The 19,664-nt window shown below is 33.9% G+C and overlaps 1 protein-coding gene across 8 annotated transcripts in view; it reads right to left on the bottom strand.

The window, feature by feature from the left end:
* Positions 1–19,664, bottom strand: part of FHOD3 (formin homology 2 domain containing 3) — a 638,119-nt gene that overhangs the window by 260,488 nt on the left and 357,967 nt on the right. The gene's annotated exons all lie outside the window — the stretch shown is intronic.

Below are 19,664 nucleotides of genomic sequence, written 5' to 3' on the forward strand. Positions count from 1 at the left end.
TTAAAGCAAACATCCAAGAAAAGCAAAAGAAGTTTCAAGATCAACAGAGCAGAACCAAAGTCTGGTGGAATCAACAGTTTTCTCCTTCTGAAACTAATACCAGACAGTGACTAAGCTCTTTAATTAAAATTAGCAGGATCTTTTATTCCAAGAGCCTTGATAATAAGAATTCTGGTTTTTGATAGCTCTATGGATTAAATTTGGAAGAAAAATAACAGAAACTCCATATACACATACATATGTCTATACACATTCTACACATATACACATATACTATGCATACACATATATAATAAGCATATATTGGGGTATATATATATATATATATACATGTATCTATATATGTAATGTATATGTGTGTATGTATATATAGCTGACAAAGAGAAATATATATACACACACACACCCTCACACAATTGCACATACATTGATAACTTTTTTTCTTTATTTTCTATGATTCTATCAATGTAAGCAACTCTTTCTCCTAAATTAGGACAATAACTCAATTGTAACTTAAAAGTCTTGGCTGACTAGGAAAATGAGAGGTTAAATGACTTGCTTATGGTCACACAGTATATGAGGCAAGACTGGTTTTAGATCCAAGCCCATCTCTTTTATCCATTTTGTCTCCTGCTTCATATGTGTGCATATATATTATATATGTATGATACACATACCTATATTTATTTACATGTACATATAAAACTATACACTTTAACCAATTCCATCATATAGTCTTAAAAATCAAAATGACTGAAAAGAGCCAGATTGTTTTGACTGAAAGAATATATGATAGCATTCTTTGATGTTCATTCTAAATTGGCTCACTATAGCCTGTTTCATCTGTAGCATTTGGCTGAAAAGATTTCTCCCCCTAGGGATACTTTACTTTAGCAAAAACAAATAAAACAAAACAAAACTATAAATCCCAGATGGATAGGTAAATGGATAATATAAGAATGACCTATGGGCCAATTCACATCAGAAATAAATCTCCAATATTAATCTGAACCCCAAATGGCCTCTTTAGATGGGACCAGAATTAATGAAACATTTAGGGATGGGAGAGAAAAGTCAGAATCTATTTGAATACTTATTTCATCATTCTCTTAGTTGTATGAATTTCTCACCATAAACGATCTCATCCCACAGCAAAATAGTTATTTTCTAACCACTAGACATAAAATTACCAGTCTCAAAATAAAAAGAAAGAATAAAGAAAAGGATCAGAGAATAGCAAATTTTATTTACTCAATTAAAAAGTATCTAATTTAATAAATATTTACTGTCTTCAGTATCTTGTATGTTGCCCTGAGACCAGGGAGACACAAGATTTAAGTAACATAATTTCCATTCTCATTAAATTTACAGATTAGTAGAGAGGTAAACTTGTATACATAGTTAACTGTAAATATATAATTATGTAGGATAGGCCTGTGAGATAGATAGGTGTAAAACAGTGCTATGTGAGATCAAAGCTAGAAGGGCCTTCAGAAGGTCATTTAGTGCTATTCATTCATTTGTAGATAAGGGAACTAAGGCTCAGAGAATCTCCAAGCCAGTAACTGGCACAGCTGGGAACTGAATTTACATTAATTCAGGGCTTCTTCCATTATACTGCCCAACAGAGACATTATAAGAGGCTTGCTTTGTGGAGGATGCAAAAGCATCAAATGAATTTGGATTATAAATGATGGATAATAATTTAGCTGACAAAGAGAAAGAAGGACATTACAGCACAGGATGTAGGACGGAGTTAGGAAGGTGTAAAGTATATTCAGGAAATAGTCAATTAGCTTTTATTAAATGCTTATTGTATGTCAACACTGGAAATACAAAGAATGGCAAAAAAGAAAAGAAAAGCCTGTGTTTTTAAGGAACTCACAGAGTAATGAGCGAGATAACATGCAAACAACTACATAATACAAGATCTATACAGGGTAATTTGGAGATAATTCACAGAGGGAAGATACTAAGTGGACTTGGAAGGAAACCTTAAGGAAGCCAGGGAAACTAGAAGGAAGAGATGAGACACAGTTTAGTTGGAATAGGAGAGTTGGCAGGGACTATAAATTATGGCTACAGAGTATCCCATCTGGCAGACTCTCTTAGTGTAGTATAGTATCACTGGCAGGAAACACATTACAACTCTTCTTAGAATGGGAAACAGAGTAGGCATCAAAGCACTGCTTAAAGTGCCTCAACTATACTTCCAGGAAGTTGAAGTGATCTCTTCAGGGATAATCAGAGACTGGTGCTTTCAAAGTCAGGGAATAGTGATCAATAGTGTGTGGATGTGGGGTTTGAAAGAGGATGGAAGGTCCTTCAGCTGATAAAGCAATGATGGCACAAGGGCACAAGCAATCAGAAAGTTAAATAAGCTGGCAGATGTGTGCTAACAGTTTGAATTCCCCTTTCTGAGAACCTTCTGGCTTTAAACTGGGAGTGGGGGTCCAGAGGTGCACATTGTTCTGGCTGTTCATGTGCTGTTTAAAAGAACAGAGAAGTCTCCTTGACAGGAGTTTGGAACACCAAAAAATGTTTAATTGGTGTGTCTACTTCAATGTGCCAGGAAATTTCTGATCTGAGGAGTAGGTGGGGAGGGAAGTCAAACTAGTCAATACTTCAATTAGACAGTCAGCTCTTCTTGGTTTCATGTGGAAAACCTCAGTTCAAACAATCTGGCCAAATTTTCATTTTTAACTGGGATGTTTGATCACGTGGAGACACTGCCTTAGAAAAATTCATTCCACTAAAGGACACTTTAAAAAACATTTTTTAACTTCTTTTTTTTTGTGCAAGAGACTTGGCTCTTCAATAGGGCAAGATCAAACTAAGATATAATCAGCAAATAGTTTTGCTTTATAAAATTCTTTGGATGAGAAGATAAAGATTAACAATGAATCTGGAACCAAAGTGAAATAAACAGCACGTGTATCTGTCACATTTTGAAATAATATATATATATATATATATATTTTAAAATCAATGACAACAAGAACTTTCCTTTGAAACAGGGCAAGGGGCAATGAAGAAAGATCACATTTCCTTGGATGCTTTTAATTCTACATACCCACTTAAGAGGAGGTGAAATTTTTCCAAAGAACTCTTCCCACTGACTTCTTTTCTTCCCTATTTGATTTAGATATGAAACTTTCAGTGCAGAAATTTCCTCTGCCAGTTTAGCAATTCCAATGCACAATCTTGGAGAGATGTTGTGGGCACTGAGAAATAAGCAACTTGTCCAAAGTCTCACAGCTAGTAATGTGTCTGAGTAGGGACTTAAACTCAGGTCTTGTCTCCACTGCCCCCCTTTTCTTGTAAACATGCATACATGCATATGTTTGATTTATATTATTTGAATGTATGCACACATGCATGTATATATGTGTCCATAGGCATTGTGTTAATGTATGAGTATGAAAGTGTTATGTATGTATATGTCATGATATGTATACACATGACTATATTCTATTGTGTATGTATATGTATTTATACATATATACATATACTATTACAAATATGATATCTGGTATCCTAGTGTAAAATAAAGATCAAAAGAGAAATTAGCAGTTATGGAAATGAGGAAATATTTTTTCTTAAATTCAATTGTTACTTCTCCATTTCCTTTCCTAGTGTCCATGATTTTCCCTCTCAAACTTAACACAAGTATTTTGTCTTGTACCTCTCTGATATGCTTATCATCTCTTATTACATTAATTCTTAGCACAGTATCTGGCACATTGTAGTTTCTTAATAAATGTTTATTGACATATATATATATATATATATATATATCTGTGTATGCATTATTCCCAATTAGATTTAAGAACTATGAAAGCAAGAAGTTTAATCTAAATTTCTTATCTACTTTAAAACCTACAAGTCTCCTTTCCATCCATTCTACCACCTGACTGTTTCAAACAAGGTTAAGGACAGAGAGGATGTGTACCTGAATTTGTGAAGTCATGTACTCTTTCTAGCTCACTTCTCTCTTGATTTAGACTCAGAATCTAAACATATTGTAAACTACTTTGACAAGATTACTAGTAATATATCAGCAGGTATCTTCTAAAATCACTTTTGCAAAGTCAATGAATAATGATACGTGAGATATTTGTTATTATTGAAATATATTTTTATTTATCTATCTTTATATACACATATATGAGGGAGAAAAGGAAGAAAAGAGCGAGATTGAGAGAGAGAGAAAATCAATAAAATCTTTCTCTTGGTATACATATGTGTATTTCACATATACAATGCAAGTTCATTATATATATTCCCAGTACTTCCTAAAGAGAGTCAAAATCTCTAGAAAACATTTATGTTTTTTGTAGTTTCTGTTCCCTCTATAGTTGTTACTGCATTTATATATACATTCCCATATAGGGGTATACAGATATACTCAAACCAAATGACATTAATGATTTATGGAAAAAGATGACTTTAGGAAGAATAACTTGGAAGGAGCAGCTAGTTCCATAGCAATAAGTTTATAAAAGCAATATATTGGGGAAAGCAAAAATTCAGACCATAATAGTTTTAAGATCTGTTTTTACAGAGACTTGAATTGACAAAAGAGCTAGGCTTGTTGGGGCTGGGCAGTCAGGTGAACCCATTTAATGAATTAACATGAGACTGAAAAGACACTGGTTAAAGATGAATAATGGGTAATGTAGAGAATATCCTAGGACTATATAGCTCCATTTTTGCAATGTAATCTTCAAGGAACAAGGGTCAATGAAAAGAATCCCTTGTGAGAAGTATTCCACCTACATATCTAACTCTCACTAATGAAATGAAACTAACTGTTTTTTTTTTTTTTAATCAAGTGGGCTGCTGCTGATTCACTGAAGTTTGGTTCTTGTTTTGTTTTTTTAAGGCCACCCTGACTGATAGTTCTGTCCTGAAGCCTTCAAAACTAAAGAACTTCTTTCTATAAAACTTTCTCTAGACACCTGATGAAACCAAGAAGAGTCATGTCCAATACTACCGACCTGGGAGTTTCCTGAATAAGCTCCCTTAAAAAAATACAGACCACTTCCCCCCCCAAAAAAAAAGGAAAAGAAGAGAAGAGAAAACAAAACAAAATGAAAAAAGAAAGTAAAGGAAAAAGTAATAAGAGAAGAGGGAAGAAGAGGAAAGAGGGAAGGGAAGGCAAGGGAAGAGTAGGGAAGGGAAAGGGAAGGAGAAGGAAAAGAAAGGGAAAGGGAAGGGAAGGAAAGGGAAAGAATAACAGGGATGTTAAGAGGAGGCATGAGAAATTACTTCTCTGTTATTTATCTAATAAAAGAACATACACACAGCAAATGTCATTAAGATTTTAAAAGAATGTGAGATTAGAGATAAATATATAAGCTATATCAGAAGCTTTAATAGGACCTTCATGAGAAAGAATTCAACTTGACTATGTTAGTAAGTACATGTTAATGAATTGCAGGTGGAGTAGTGGAAATTGAAATGGCCTGACAGTTTAGGTAGTTTAATGCTAACTGTGTAATTCTTCATAAGTCACTCAACTGCTGAGTGTCTGCTACTACACACATTCCTCGGAGGTCAGTCCAGGTGGTCACAGCAGCTAGATGGCACAATGGATATTTTCATTTCTATGAATTTCCACATTATCTTCTTTCCCTTAAAATATATTCAGTAGTATACCCAGGGATCTATTGTCAGCTTTAAGATAGGGCAACTTTATCTAGGCTCAAATGAGTTCAAATTTAACCTAACATTAGCTGTGTGATCTAGTCACTTAATCTGTTTGTTTTGCTTTCCTCAGTCAGTTATTCTCAGTTATTTCCCAGGGTTGTTGTGAGGATTAAATGAGATAATATTGGTAAAATACTTACATACTAGGTTTAGTATAAATATCATTCCTTTACCTTATGGCAAAAGGAGCTCTCCAGCTGAGTCCGGAGAGTGAGGGTTACTATTGAACTCTGGAGCTTAAAACTCACTCCTGACAAATTGAATCCATTTTCTTGATGCAATTTGTCTTTTTGCCTTTCTACTATGTTTTCATACTGTGACCTGGAATATTGCTACCCCTCTTCCCTTAAAACTTGTGAATTTCTGATGTTGATCTTGTTTTTGCTTTTGTCCAGCCAGTTTTTTATGTTGCCTTCTAGTCCCTTTCTCTTAGTTCCTCCTAGTCTCTTTCTCTCTGTGTGTTGCTACTTCTATTTTTCTTCCTATTTTTCCAATAAAAGAATATTTATTTGGTCCTTCTAACTCTACTCAGCTACAGTCCTCCTCCTCAGACAATAACTATGATGAACACTATTCTATACCTGCAATCAGAATAGTAAGATACGGGCACTATATAAAAGAAAATCTCCCTAGAGAGTGGGATGGGAGAGGAAGCAGGGATGGGAAATGAATAGCACCCCAAGAAGGCACTAGATCAGGGACTTCTTGGATCCACTCCCCAAATAAAGTTAATCTAAACCTCTAGCATTAGGTCTGAGCATACCCACTGATGTTGTGTTGATGGAGTCATATCTTATTTGATAAGGTTCCACCTTCTGTTATCCATGAAGGAACTATGGGAAGTTTTCAGTGACTTACCCAAGTTTTAAATGGCTAAGTGATGGATCTGCCCCATTGAACACAGAAAAAGCTCTGCATTAGAATATGCCAGCAGCATCCAGAGGCTAGCCTTTGGGAGTAGCAGCCAACTCTGATAGAACAATTTGGTGAAGGTTTGCATTGATCTGGTCCAGAATGAGCTATTGAGAATGAAGCCATCAAATTATTTTCCTAGGACTCATTAAATAGTATACCATAAAGAAGATGCACCTCAACTCCCAATCACCTTTGATGATGATGTTTATATTTTTCTCTACCAGTTCTCACTTTGTTCTTTACCCTCAATTAATCCCTGTGATTACAGCAGGGGTGGGGGAAGCTCCACCCAGAGTGACATCAGGAGAACAGGTTCAGTGCATTTTAGTTGAGGCATATTTACATAGGAGCTCACCCAGATGCCACAGAGACATCTGTCCAGCCAATGGCCTAGGAAGGCAAGGAAACCACAAATTTCTATGGTAATGGGAGTTTTGTCAATGAAAAAAAATCTTTTATATATCCCTCACCTAGCTAGAAAACCAGCTTTTTTGTTCCTGCCCCTTGACTTGAAATGACTGAGATCCCAGGTCACAGCTTTAAAGTTAGAAAAGACCTAAAAGCTTAATTATTACAGATGAAGAATAAGGGCCAGAGAGTTTGATTTGCCCAAGAATATACAATAGTAAGTGCTTTTTGTACTCAAGTCATGTGAATCCAAATTCAGTGATAGATACATTGTACTTTCATAAATCCACTAAAGCATAAGGCAGCACAGAAGGAATCAACCATGACCACCCAGGACTGCCATCACTACCACTATCTTTTGCCCCAGGAAAACAGGGGTGACCACAATTCAGAATGAAGAAACACCTATGTATTTGGAGAAAAAAAAGCAACAATGGAGGAAATAATTGAAGCTTGGTTTCATCACTTAGAAGAACTCACCACTTTGTGATAGTCCAAGCAGACCACAACTATCTAAATCCCCTCCAACAGGCCAGAAACTCAACCTATGACAGAAAAGGTAGCCATATTTCTTCACCTGGTTTAATTTCTTTGTAGTTCTCAGTTGCTTTAGATTGCCCCATTATATCTGACTCTTTGTGACCCCTTGGAACACTACCATTTATAGTGTTTTCTTGGCAAAGATATTGGAATGATTTGCCATTTCCTTCCCCAGTGGATCACCTTTAATGAGAACTCTCCACTACGATCTATTCATCTTGAGTAACCTGAAATGGCAAGGCTTAAAATTTTATCGAGCAAGGCAATGCCTCTGCCATGAAAGGCAAGTGATCAAGGTGAGTCCACTGTAGCCAATGCTAATTAATGAATCCTCACCCCATCCTTTGAAGCCTGACTCTGACACCACTGTCTCCACAAAGCCTTCCTTTATCTCTAAACCTTTCCTTGTTCAGATTTCATGTAGTATACTCCATGTCTCTGATACAGAGATTAGGCATTTTTGTCCCATAGTTATTTGTGTATGTGACATGGCTTACTATCTCCCTCTACTATTGGGTGGCTATAAACACCATGAAACATTGAATGCAGGGATTATACAAATCTAATCTATATTTTCTATCTGTTCAAGTGCCTAGCACAGAGCTCTATACACTGTAGAAATTTAACAAATATTTATTCTTTATTTAAATTTAAATGTGGACTAAATAACATAGTTGGGAATATCTGAATCTAAACAACTAAACTTGTAGACTGTTGATTATAATCAAGAGAGCCCATTCTGAAGAGTCCTTTTGATGAGCCTACTTGAAATTTTGATAAGTAGTTAAGATGAAAGCATAGGTGGATTGCAGATTTTTTAAATTTGCAAATGATTTAAAGTTGAAAATATAGCTAACATCCATGATGGCTGAAAATAAGTTCAAGATTATAATATATGACATTTTCACAGTGCTTTAGAGTTTGCAAAGTATTTTATATATATTATCTCATTTGAGCTTTACAATAAGAGGAATAGCTATAAAATCCTCAGGTCAAGCTCCCATAACTTCTAGCCTACCTAGAGCAGTTTCCTAATTTATCTCCCTGCCTCATTTCTCCCCATTCCAGACCATCCTACACAATGCTACCCACATGATTCTCTTTAAGCTCAAAAATTTTCTTTAAGTCAAATGCTAACATGATATCCCTAACCAATCACCTCCATAGATCCCTCTTGCCTCCAGGTTAAAATATAAAATCTTCTACATACCTTTTAAAGCATTTCATAGGCTGACTCCAAACTAGACATTATTTTTCAATTCCTTCACTCTGAAATCCAGCTAAACTGGTCTTCTCTCTGTGCCTTTACATATATATGGTCCTCTACCACTCATCCCTTCTTATACTTAGAATTCATTCACCTCTAGCCCCTTTATTTCTCCTTCATTAAATTCCTTTTCCATCAGTATATATGTCTTCTACTTATGAAGTTTTTTTCTGATTCCCCCCACAACTTCTAGTGCCTCTTACTCCAAAGTATCTTTGATTTAATTATTTCATATTTAGTCTCTATATTGTTCTGTTAAGTGACATAGTAGATACAATACCAGGACTAGAGTCAGGAAGATTCATCTTCCTAAATTTAAATCTGGCCTCAAGATATTTACTATCTGCATGACTCTGGGCAAGTCACTTAATCCAAAGAAAAAGCAAACCACTCCAGTATCTTTAAGAAGAAAATTTCAAATGGGGTCATGAAGAGGCACACATGACTAAAATGACTCAACATCAACAACAATAATATTTAATTTGTATGATTTAAATATGTACTTATTGCCTCTTCCTTTAGAATACAAAATCTTTATATGTGCACCTAGCACATATAGGGGATAGTTATTAAATGCTTGCCGAACGATTAATTGTATTGTAATCTCGTACAAGCCAGATTTCATTTGAAATTCCATGTTAAATTCTGGATGCCATATTTTAAAACAGACACTAACTAACTAATGTGTTTTCAAGGTTAGAAATCAGAATAGTAAAGGTATGCTATAAGAAGATGGGAGAAAGAACAGGGAATGTTTAGCCTCGAAAAGAGAGAATTTATAAAATGGAAAATATTTCTTCATATGTTTAACATACATATGTGAAATCTATCTTCAAATATTTGAAGGGTTGCTATATCCTTCTGTTTACCTTCACAAGGCCTAACAAGAGACAATGGTTAGAAGTCATCAAAGTCTAATTCTGGTTCAGTTTTAAAAACTTTATAACAATTACAATTGAGCAAGGATGAAATGGCTTACCTCCATGGATAGGAGCTTTTCTAATCCAAAATAATTTAGGAGTAGTTTTTTAATAACATAAAGGAGGCTATACTGGATGAACTATAAGTTTTTTCCCCAATTCTTAATTCTCCTTCAAAGATGCACCTTCAATTCTTTTATCAGAACAATAATTACTTTGCAACATCCTTGTTTTAGATGATATTCAGGCTTTGCTTGAATTGTGAAGTAAAAATTCACTTCATTCACAAAGCAGACAATTAATTCTTGGAATGGCTTAGGTTCCTCTAAATAAATTCTCACATCCTTTCTTGTTCTAAGACCCTTCCTATCTATTATTGATAATGTCAAGAGAATGATTTTGGACCTAGTTTGTTAAAATTTTTGTACCTCAAGGAAATTATAAAAGTAGAAGGCAGTAGTAATATGTTTTTTTTTAAAAGCAAACATCACCTTTTCTTGAATTACCAATACAGATCATTTAACATATGTTCCACCTATCAGCAGACAAATATGTATACATGTATTTATACATGTGTGTATACATATATGTACATAACATACATGCATATGCATATGTGCTGTTTCAATAAATTGACATCAATATGTCAATACTTTATAGAATTGGGAATCTGAGTTTGTTCTATGCAGATCTCCATTCATGCTTTCTGATTTTATTCAATTCTTGCCAATTCAATTAACAAGCATTTATTAAGTATCTACTATATGTACTCTACTATGTTAGACAGTAAAGATAGAAAGAAAAAATGAAAACAGTCTCTGAATTAAAAAACATTAACTTCTATCAACAACACAAACACATAAAACTAAATAAAATATATAAAATTTAAATGCTAAATAATTTTGGGGGGAGATTAGGAAAGATTCATAGAAGGTGGCATCTGAAGTGAGTTTTGTAAAGAGGAAGGGATTCTAAGAGGTGTGAGTGAGATAGGATAATGGCAAAAAGTCACCAATGTAAAAGAGGGAATGTTGCATGCAAAGAATTGCAGTAGGACAAATGGTGTGCTGGGATTGGACCATTCTGGCTAAAACATAGTTTGAAGGTGGATATGTAGACTAGAGAAAGATTGTGAAAGGCTTTACAAGTCAAACACATGAGACTGTATTTTTCCTAAAGGTGTTAGCAAAGCAATGAAGCTTTCCAAATGATTCTGCATTTTTCTCAAACAAATATAATAAAAAGAAATAAAATAGTTCATTAAAATTGACAAAGCATCTGCTTATATGTTCAGATCATCTATTGAAATTTATATCATTAAATACTAACCCAACCAGATATCACTTAAGAGAACTAAGACTTCAAATATTAAATCAAATAGTCATACTTTTTTTTAAAAATTTAAAAGAATACAAATAGAACTGGTTTTTGGTCTCCCTAATATATAATTATCCTCTTATTTTCTGGAAACATATTTCTTAGTATGTTGTGGAAATATAATCAAGTTTAGTCTGTAGTCCCAAATCAGTTATCTGCCTGCTTGTTCATGATGGTTTCCACTGCCAAGGATGTCAGCAAAACTGGGGAAAGACTTGAAAAGCAATTCCTTACTGGCACCATAATTGAACTTTGTTTTAACAAAGAGTTCTTAAATATTGCTATCCTGTTTAATCCTTTTTATAAAACTTCTGGCCTGCTATTCCTTTTTCCTGCTGATAATATATTCCTTAAATGGGCACAAAAAGATTCATCAGCTAGAATTCCCTTTTTAGTGAATTCTTCAGAAAGGGACAATGGTATTTTCATTCCAGAACTCATAAAGGCAGGCATTATTGTCAATTGTGGGACTCTATAGACAGTGTGGAAATATATCATAATGTTCAAACAAAAGGGCAATTTCTGTATCAGCTGGGACTTTTGTTTTTAAACTAAGCATTCATTCAATACTTGGGGTCCATAGTTTAGCCCAGAAGACAAAGGCTGTGCAAAGATTTCTCCCACTGAAGTATCAGAACTTTAGTACAAACCTAAATTAAATTTCTTCCTACAGTTCCTTCCTACATTTCTGGCAGCATGTCTTTTCGGGAAAAAAATCATCTAAAAAGCTGTCCTCAGATAGAGATATTAGTAGAAATATCTAGTAACAAATAACTTTTTCTTCTATTAAAGCTGGAGTAAGCAAAGATAGAATATTTAATTTTCTTTTCAATTTCAACACATTCAATTCAACAATACAGATCTAATATGTGTGGGGAACTGTGCTAGACTGAGTAGGTTACAATGGAAATATGAAGCATTCTCTAGCCTCACGGGGCTTACAATCCAATGGAAGTGATGAGTCAGGCATACATATAACTCTTTATTGATACAGGATAACAATAGCAATAATAGTAGCTAACATTCATATAGAACTTTAAGTTTTACAAAACACTTTGTATACCCTATTACATTTGATCCTTACAACCACCCACCCCAGGAGGTAGGTGCTATTAAGATTTCTATTTTATAGATGAGGGGGTTAAACAAGTTGTCCAGGGTCACACAGATAGTACGTTCCCTAGATAAGATTCAAACTTAATTTCCTAACTTTAAGCCCATCACTCCATCCAACATGCCACCTATCTGTGTTAGGATGAAGGGATAGGCTTCATGGTTGTGTATTTAAATTTCATAATCCTCGGGGATGCTTCAAGGATGTTTCTGAAAGAAATGGTCTAGAAAATGGGCTCTATTGAAAGTGCCATAGGAGAGGCATAAAATGTGATAAAATCAAGATCAGATATTGCAGGGAGAAAAAGAAAGACTTGAGATAATGAGATCCATGGCTGCCAACTACAAACAAATGCACTAAAGTTTCAGAATAAATAGAATAAACAAAAAATGTTTACATGATCTTTAAGAGGATAAAAATGGTTTTTAAAATATAAATTTAAAGAGTTAATTCCTTAACAAAACACGGTCTTGCTTGAGATTTGGGCTGGGAAGGGGGAGAGGCACACATTTGAGCACCAAAATTTATATTACTTTAATTTAGCTTGCCACTACACAGACATATTCTTTAAAAGGAAAACATATCATAATGGGAAACAAAGCAATAATATCAGCAGTGTCACAAGAATTTTATCATTTGGGAAGTCTGAAGAATTATTTTTAAAACATTTTTCTCATTCTTTTGTTTAAAGAGAATATGTGCTGATTTATTTTAATCAATCCGCTAAAACTTAGTATTCTAAGCATTGCTCTCTGAAATAGCTCAGACTGGCCTTAATTCTCTTTATTTATCAAAAATTACAGGAAATATTGAAAAGAGGTTTATAATTTTGACATTCCTGGAACAAAATGGAAACTGTGGGGTATATGTTATTATTATTCTGTTCCACTTAATTGTCTGTCTTAAATAATAACCTTAGTCCTATTTTTCCCCAAGGGCAACTGTCAAAGAAATACTCTTTCAACACTGATTACTGCATGAAAATTAAGGCGAATAAGCTGCCAATTCTAGGCTGGAGACCGGAATTTAATCTGCATGCAGAGAGAAAACAAGGTGTCAAACTTTTGAGAGCCTTACTGACATTGGGAGATATCTGCAATGCAAATTTTTACAAGTATTCCCTGGAAAATGAAAAACACTTCTATCTATTCCAAAAAATCCATTCCCAAGGAAGCTCCCTAAGATAAATTTAATAATAAGTTAGATATAAAAGCCACTCAACACTTATATGCTTAATTAATAACTTGCTGTTGGGGAATGGGGGTGGGAAGAAGGATAACAGGGTGTGCCCTAGCCACCAACTCTTCTGCAATAGAAAAATTATTCTACTTATTTCTGAGTAACTTTTCCACAAAGGCATTATTGTAATCAATCCCTGTCTCTTCCAGACATCTAATTGCCCTACAGATGATAACTTTGTCTCTCTTTTAGTCTTTTCATTTTCTTACCAATAGCCAAAATTTTGGTCCTAGATCCACATAAAAATTTTTTTCAGAGAAGCTCATTCTCTAAATCATTGTCAGAAACACTTTGGTAATATGCATGGGACTACAAAGTTCATCAGTGGCTTTAGATCCCAAGACATTAACTTTTTTATTATTCTGGCTGATTTGACAAATTAAGAGAAGTTTAGGGGATGATGAAAAACATAAAAGTAGCAGAGATTCTAAGTCGATGAAAAGAAAAATTTTATCTTAAATATCTATGGACCCTGAGCAAAGGTCTAGAAGTAAGCTCTGAAGTATAAAACAGACAGTTTGTACTTGAGATAATGGAGAAGGTACCTACCCTGATGATAATGATTGAATGATTGATGAAATATCATAGAAAAGTTCAACTAAATACCTCTGGAAAATGTGTATTATCACAAAATAATCCATAATATTAAGAAATGAAATGATACATAACTATAACCTTAAGAATGAATATTTTGAATGATCAGTCCAACAAAAAAGTATCAATTATGTTTTGTGCTTCAAACTGTACGAGAATATAGATCAAGTAGACCACTTTTCCCCTTCCCTTATAGAGCTAACATTTTCATGGAATCTTAGAACTGAAAGAACAATATGGAATATAAATGAGAAAATTCAGAGCAATCAGAACTAAATTGTGGTTCTGACTCAAAGAGACATAAGAGTTCAGATCAAGTTCAGCAGGCATAGAGTAGGTTGCTTACAAAAGAGGAGTCTGAATTAGACTTTAGGATTTAGGTAACAAAAGCAAGGTGGAGGTACTACATTTTACCTGGGGAAAAAAAAACATGAGGAAAGATCCATAGATGAACAATGAGAGATCAGGCTATCTGAAACTGAGGGTAGGTAGGATAGAATTCTGAGTTTAGACACCTAAAGAAGAATTGATTGGGAAAAATGAAAAAAAAAAAAAAAAACAAGGCAGAAGAAAATTTGGACTTAATTTGTTAAACAATAGAAAGGGAGCTATTGTTTTGTTAGGCAACAGGGAGGAGCATACTATATTTACTTGAGCAGGGTCATAATAAGAAAATGGTATTTTGGGAATGTTGCCCAGTAGGAGTTTGTGGTAGGGAAAGAAGGGAAGTAAAACTATAAGCAAAGAAATCAGCTTTTACCTTAATTTAGACTAGAGGTTATGAGGACCTGGATTGTTTTTGGAATAAAACATAAACTCCTCTGTTTGAGCATTTAAAGCCCTGCACAACTTGGCCCCAACCTATTTTTCCAAATATAAATTTATTTATTATAAATTTCTCTCTTCTATTAGTCAGTCAACAAGCATTCATTAAGCACCTACCACATGCCAAGCACTATGTTAATTGCTAGAAATACAAGGAAAGGAAACAGAATTTCTACTTTCAAGGAAGACACACAGTCTCATTGAGGAAGACAATATGCAAAGAACTGTATAAGCAAGCAATAAGTGGGAAAGACTGAACAGAGAAGAAACTAGAATTAAAGATGATTAGGAAAGGATTCTTGAAGAAATTGTGATTTTTAAGATGAACTTGAAGGAAGCCAGGGAAATTAGAAAATGAAGATGAGAAGGTAGAGCATTCCAGGCATGAGAGACAGATAAAATGTCTGGAGTTATGAGATAGTGTGTTTTTGTTCAGAGATATGAAGAGGATTTTCAGACTTTTAATGTTCCTCACACACCATAATACTCATTTCTCTTCTCCATGCATTTGCATGTCTGTTCCACATGCCTAGAAAGAATTTAATCCTTACATTAATCCTAGAGAATCCATCAGTTTCCCCCAAGAGAATTTAAATTACTTGATGGTAGAGATTGTTTTAACTTGTATTTGTATATCTGGCACTTAGCAAGGTGGTCTGGTACATCATAATTGCTTAATAAATGCTTGCTAACTGATTGGTCGGATAATTGATGAAAAAAAAGAAAAAGAAAACCCCTGGATCCATTCTCAAAATAATGTTTTTAAATATAACATTTATATTTATAAGTTATATAAAGATGATAGAGAGATTTCAAAATAAGTTATATAGGGATTACAAAAGAAACAATTTATATTGAAATGCAGTTATACATTATGTGTGTCTGTGTGTGTGTGTGTATGTGTCTGTGTGTGTGCCTGTGTCTGCGTATGGGTATATTTTTCCCCAACAGAATACAAGGTACTTTAGAGCAAGGATTGATTCATTTTTTTATATCCCTGGCACAGTGCATGTTTATGGATTGATTGGACTAATGAAGGCAATCAAAAAGAATGAGATAAATAGAGAATAAAAATAGAAAAGGAAATCCGAGAAATACTTCAAAGGAAGATAACCCTTAGAGGTAAATTAGCTATAAGGAATTATAGAAATCAATATATTAAAGCTAGAATGTATACTTCTTTTGCTCAGTCTCACATTACTAGTAAGTGTATGAAACAAAATTTGAACACAAGTTTTTTTGACTTAGAGTCAACCTTCTAAACTACTTAGGTGCCTACATTTCAAGTTTGGAGGGGAGGAATGGAGTAAGAAATGAAAGAAATTTGTCATTTACTTAAAAAAATTTGGGAGGAGAAAGGGCAGACCTCCAATTTCACCAGCTTCCAGACTTCCTCTACCAATGCAATTTGACAACTGTTCTGCAACTCATATTCTTCAAGTTCTTACTCTTATTTGTGTCTTTGGAACACCTCTGGAAGGCTGATGAATCCCCTGGACTCATTCTCAAATAATGTTTTTAAATGCACAAAGCAAAATACATAATGATCACAAAAGAGACAATTTTTATTGAAATATAATTATCCTTTTTAAAAATGCAGATTCTAGGTTAAGAACTCAATCTTAGAGAACTGTCCAAAGAACAGAGAAGTTAACTTACTTTCTCAGGGGCACAAAACCAGCAAAGATCAAAGGGGATATGAATATAGATCATCCTGTCTCCTAGTCCAACATCCACTACACCATGCTAATCTCTCATGACACTACAGCTGTTAACTGGATAACTTGTGCACCTGCAAATCAACCAGGGCTACCTAAATGGCTTAGTGGATAGAGTGATGGAGTCAGGAAGATCTGAATTCAAATATGGACTGAGACACTTAACAGCTGTATGATCATGGGGAAATCATTTAACTCATGTGCCTCAGTTTCCTCATTTGTAAAATTGGACTAATAATAGCATCACCTCCCAGGGCTATCATGGGGAACAAATGAAATGATTGTAAAATGCTTAGCACAGTTAAGCACTATACAAATATTAGCTATTATTGTTATTATTATTATTAAATGACATCATAATTATAAAGTATTTAGCACAGTGCATGGCACATAATAAATGCTATATAAATATTGGCTAGTTTTCATCATCATCATCATTATCATCATCATCATCATCATCATCATATGACAGTAGAAAAAATATATCTCATAACAATATGCTACATAACAAAAAAGCTTAGGTATTTTGAAGTACTCTTTGGATAATTATTTTGTTCCCAATAAAGTATTATCAAAATTGCAACTTACCAATAAGTCATCCCAGAATTTCTCTTTATCATTTGTTTTTTCCTAAAGCCTAGATTTGCAGTCTTCCCTCTGCACTTCTCCATTTACAGCCCCAGGAGTGGTTTTCCCTTGGGCACACCTTGATAGCTATAACTAGTCAGTTTGGGGTTTCCTGCTTCTTTGAGGATTGCAGCATCAGAGATGAACATGAAGCGGGCTAGTTGTTGTAACCTATCAATTAACTTTAAACATGCTACTTACTAATGAGTCTGCTCTGAGACAGATATCAGCAAAGACAGGGCTTTGTAAATGCCCATACTTGTTTTTCTAACTGTCTAAGCTGAACTCATCACATGTATAGAGCACCCAGGATATATGGATTCCCCTCACTTTCCTGAGGTATAAAAAGTTTCCAAATTCTCAAGTAATGTCTGTGTTTCTCCATCTGTTTGTCACCCTTTCCAGCTTAGGGTTATTAAAAAGAATTCTTTACACTCAGTCATGGAAAGCTGGAGATGAAAGTGACAGATATTATCCGGTTTGAACTTTATAGATAAAGAAAATGAATCATCAATATCTGGCAAATTAAAGGCCCAGGGAAACCAGACTTCCACCCAAAGGCAAATCTGCTCATAAAACTCTTTTCTCTTTGCTATTTTATTAGCTTATTTGGTGCATTTTCTGCTTACAGAAATTGTTCCAATGAATTCTTCTCCCTCTTTAAACATCATAATTGTTTAAAGGCAACACGATATTTCTTTATTACATAAGATAAGAAGAGAGATTTTAGACATATATGGAACCCTAGTTTCTACACAAAATCTAATCATGAGGGTTTTATAACTGGCTAGTGCTTAGCATATTGCCTGGAATATAAAAAGAACTTAAAAGATACTAGCTGATTTATTGACTGACCTATAAAGTCTTCCCTATCATACCATGGTAAAATCTTTACTAACAGTGGAGTTGTTAATATAATTGCAGAGTCAGGAAGAGCTGAGTTCAAATGTTGCTGCAGATACTTCATAGCAAATCATTACCTTAGTTTCCTTATCTGTAAATGGGGGATGACAATAGTGCCTCCCTCCAAGAATTGTTATAAAGATCAACAAAATAATATTTGTAAATCATTCAGCACAATTCCTGACACACAGTAAATGTTATATAAACATTAGCTATTCTTACTATTGTTAAATGAGGTAATAATTGTACATTTTAGTAATAGTCAGCCTATGACCTAAAAGAGAACAGTGTATCTACAGATTTATAAAAATCATATGAATAAAAAATTGAATTACATCTATCTTACAGCATGACTTTTGAAAGTAATAGAAAGGCAAAGTTAAAAAGAAAACAAAAAATAATAAAAAATGAAAATATATTTTATATACTTTTAAATATGTATATTTTATATATATTATGTATAATATATACATAAATTTTTTTAAAAAATAAAATTCCTCAAGTTTAAAAGAAAAAAATCTTCCTGCCAAACAGGGCAAATCCAAATTATTTTTTATTTTCATTTTGATAAGAAAACAGAATTAACAGAAAATAGACAATAGAAAATAAATTTTAAAAGCATAAAGATATTATGGTTAAACACTTGTGGCTTAATATCTAAAGCAAAAGTTTCATATTCACAGCTTGCAAAATTCCTGAGGACAATCAGATTAAAATATAATTGGAAATGTTTAACAAAATAAAGAAAAATACAACATAGATAATGTTAAGTCAATCTGTGACCCATAGGGCTCCATTTCTATCTTAATACCACTAATCTAAAGCAAAAAAAGAATACTTAGTAAACAGATCAATTAAGATCCTTTAAAAATTTCTATTATATTATGCTAATTTTAATCATTGTCTTCACTACATTTATTAGTCTCCACTTGTTAATTCACTAGTTTTCCAGTCATGTCCAACTTGGCAGAGATATTTGCCATTTCCTTCTCCAGATCATTTTACAGGTAAGAACTCTGAGGCAAATGGGGTTAAGTGACTTGGACATGACTGAAACAACTGAACAATAATAAAATGTTCCACATACCATTCTAAGTTCTTTTTATAAATATTATCCCATGGAGGCAGTAGGTAAAAGAAAGGAGAACCAGTTCTAGAATAGATCACTATAAAGCTCTTTAAGGAGTATGTCCTTGAAAGAGAGTTGTGGTGAAATCTTGATGACAAAATGGTAAACCCTGGAGGTAGCCCACCTTGAGCTATGTTTGTGTTCCTTTGTATTAGTCACTTGTGTATAGGCCATGCTCTAAGCTGGAGGTCTTAGGCATTGGAGACACTGGAGGTTTTTGAAGATTTTGTTCCACAAATTAGTGACAACAACGTCTTTGACAAGGCTCTCTGGTTCATTTTCTGACTTCTTGTGCATGTTGGTTTTGAAATTGTGAGGATCAATTATAAAGTATTATGCAAAAGTAAAGTATTCTTATTAATGGAAACAGGTTCTA

This window comes from Sarcophilus harrisii, chromosome 1, assembly GCF_902635505.1.
Source record: "Sarcophilus harrisii chromosome 1, mSarHar1.11, whole genome shotgun sequence".
Lineage (NCBI taxonomy): Eukaryota > Metazoa > Chordata > Mammalia > Dasyuromorphia > Dasyuridae > Sarcophilus > Sarcophilus harrisii.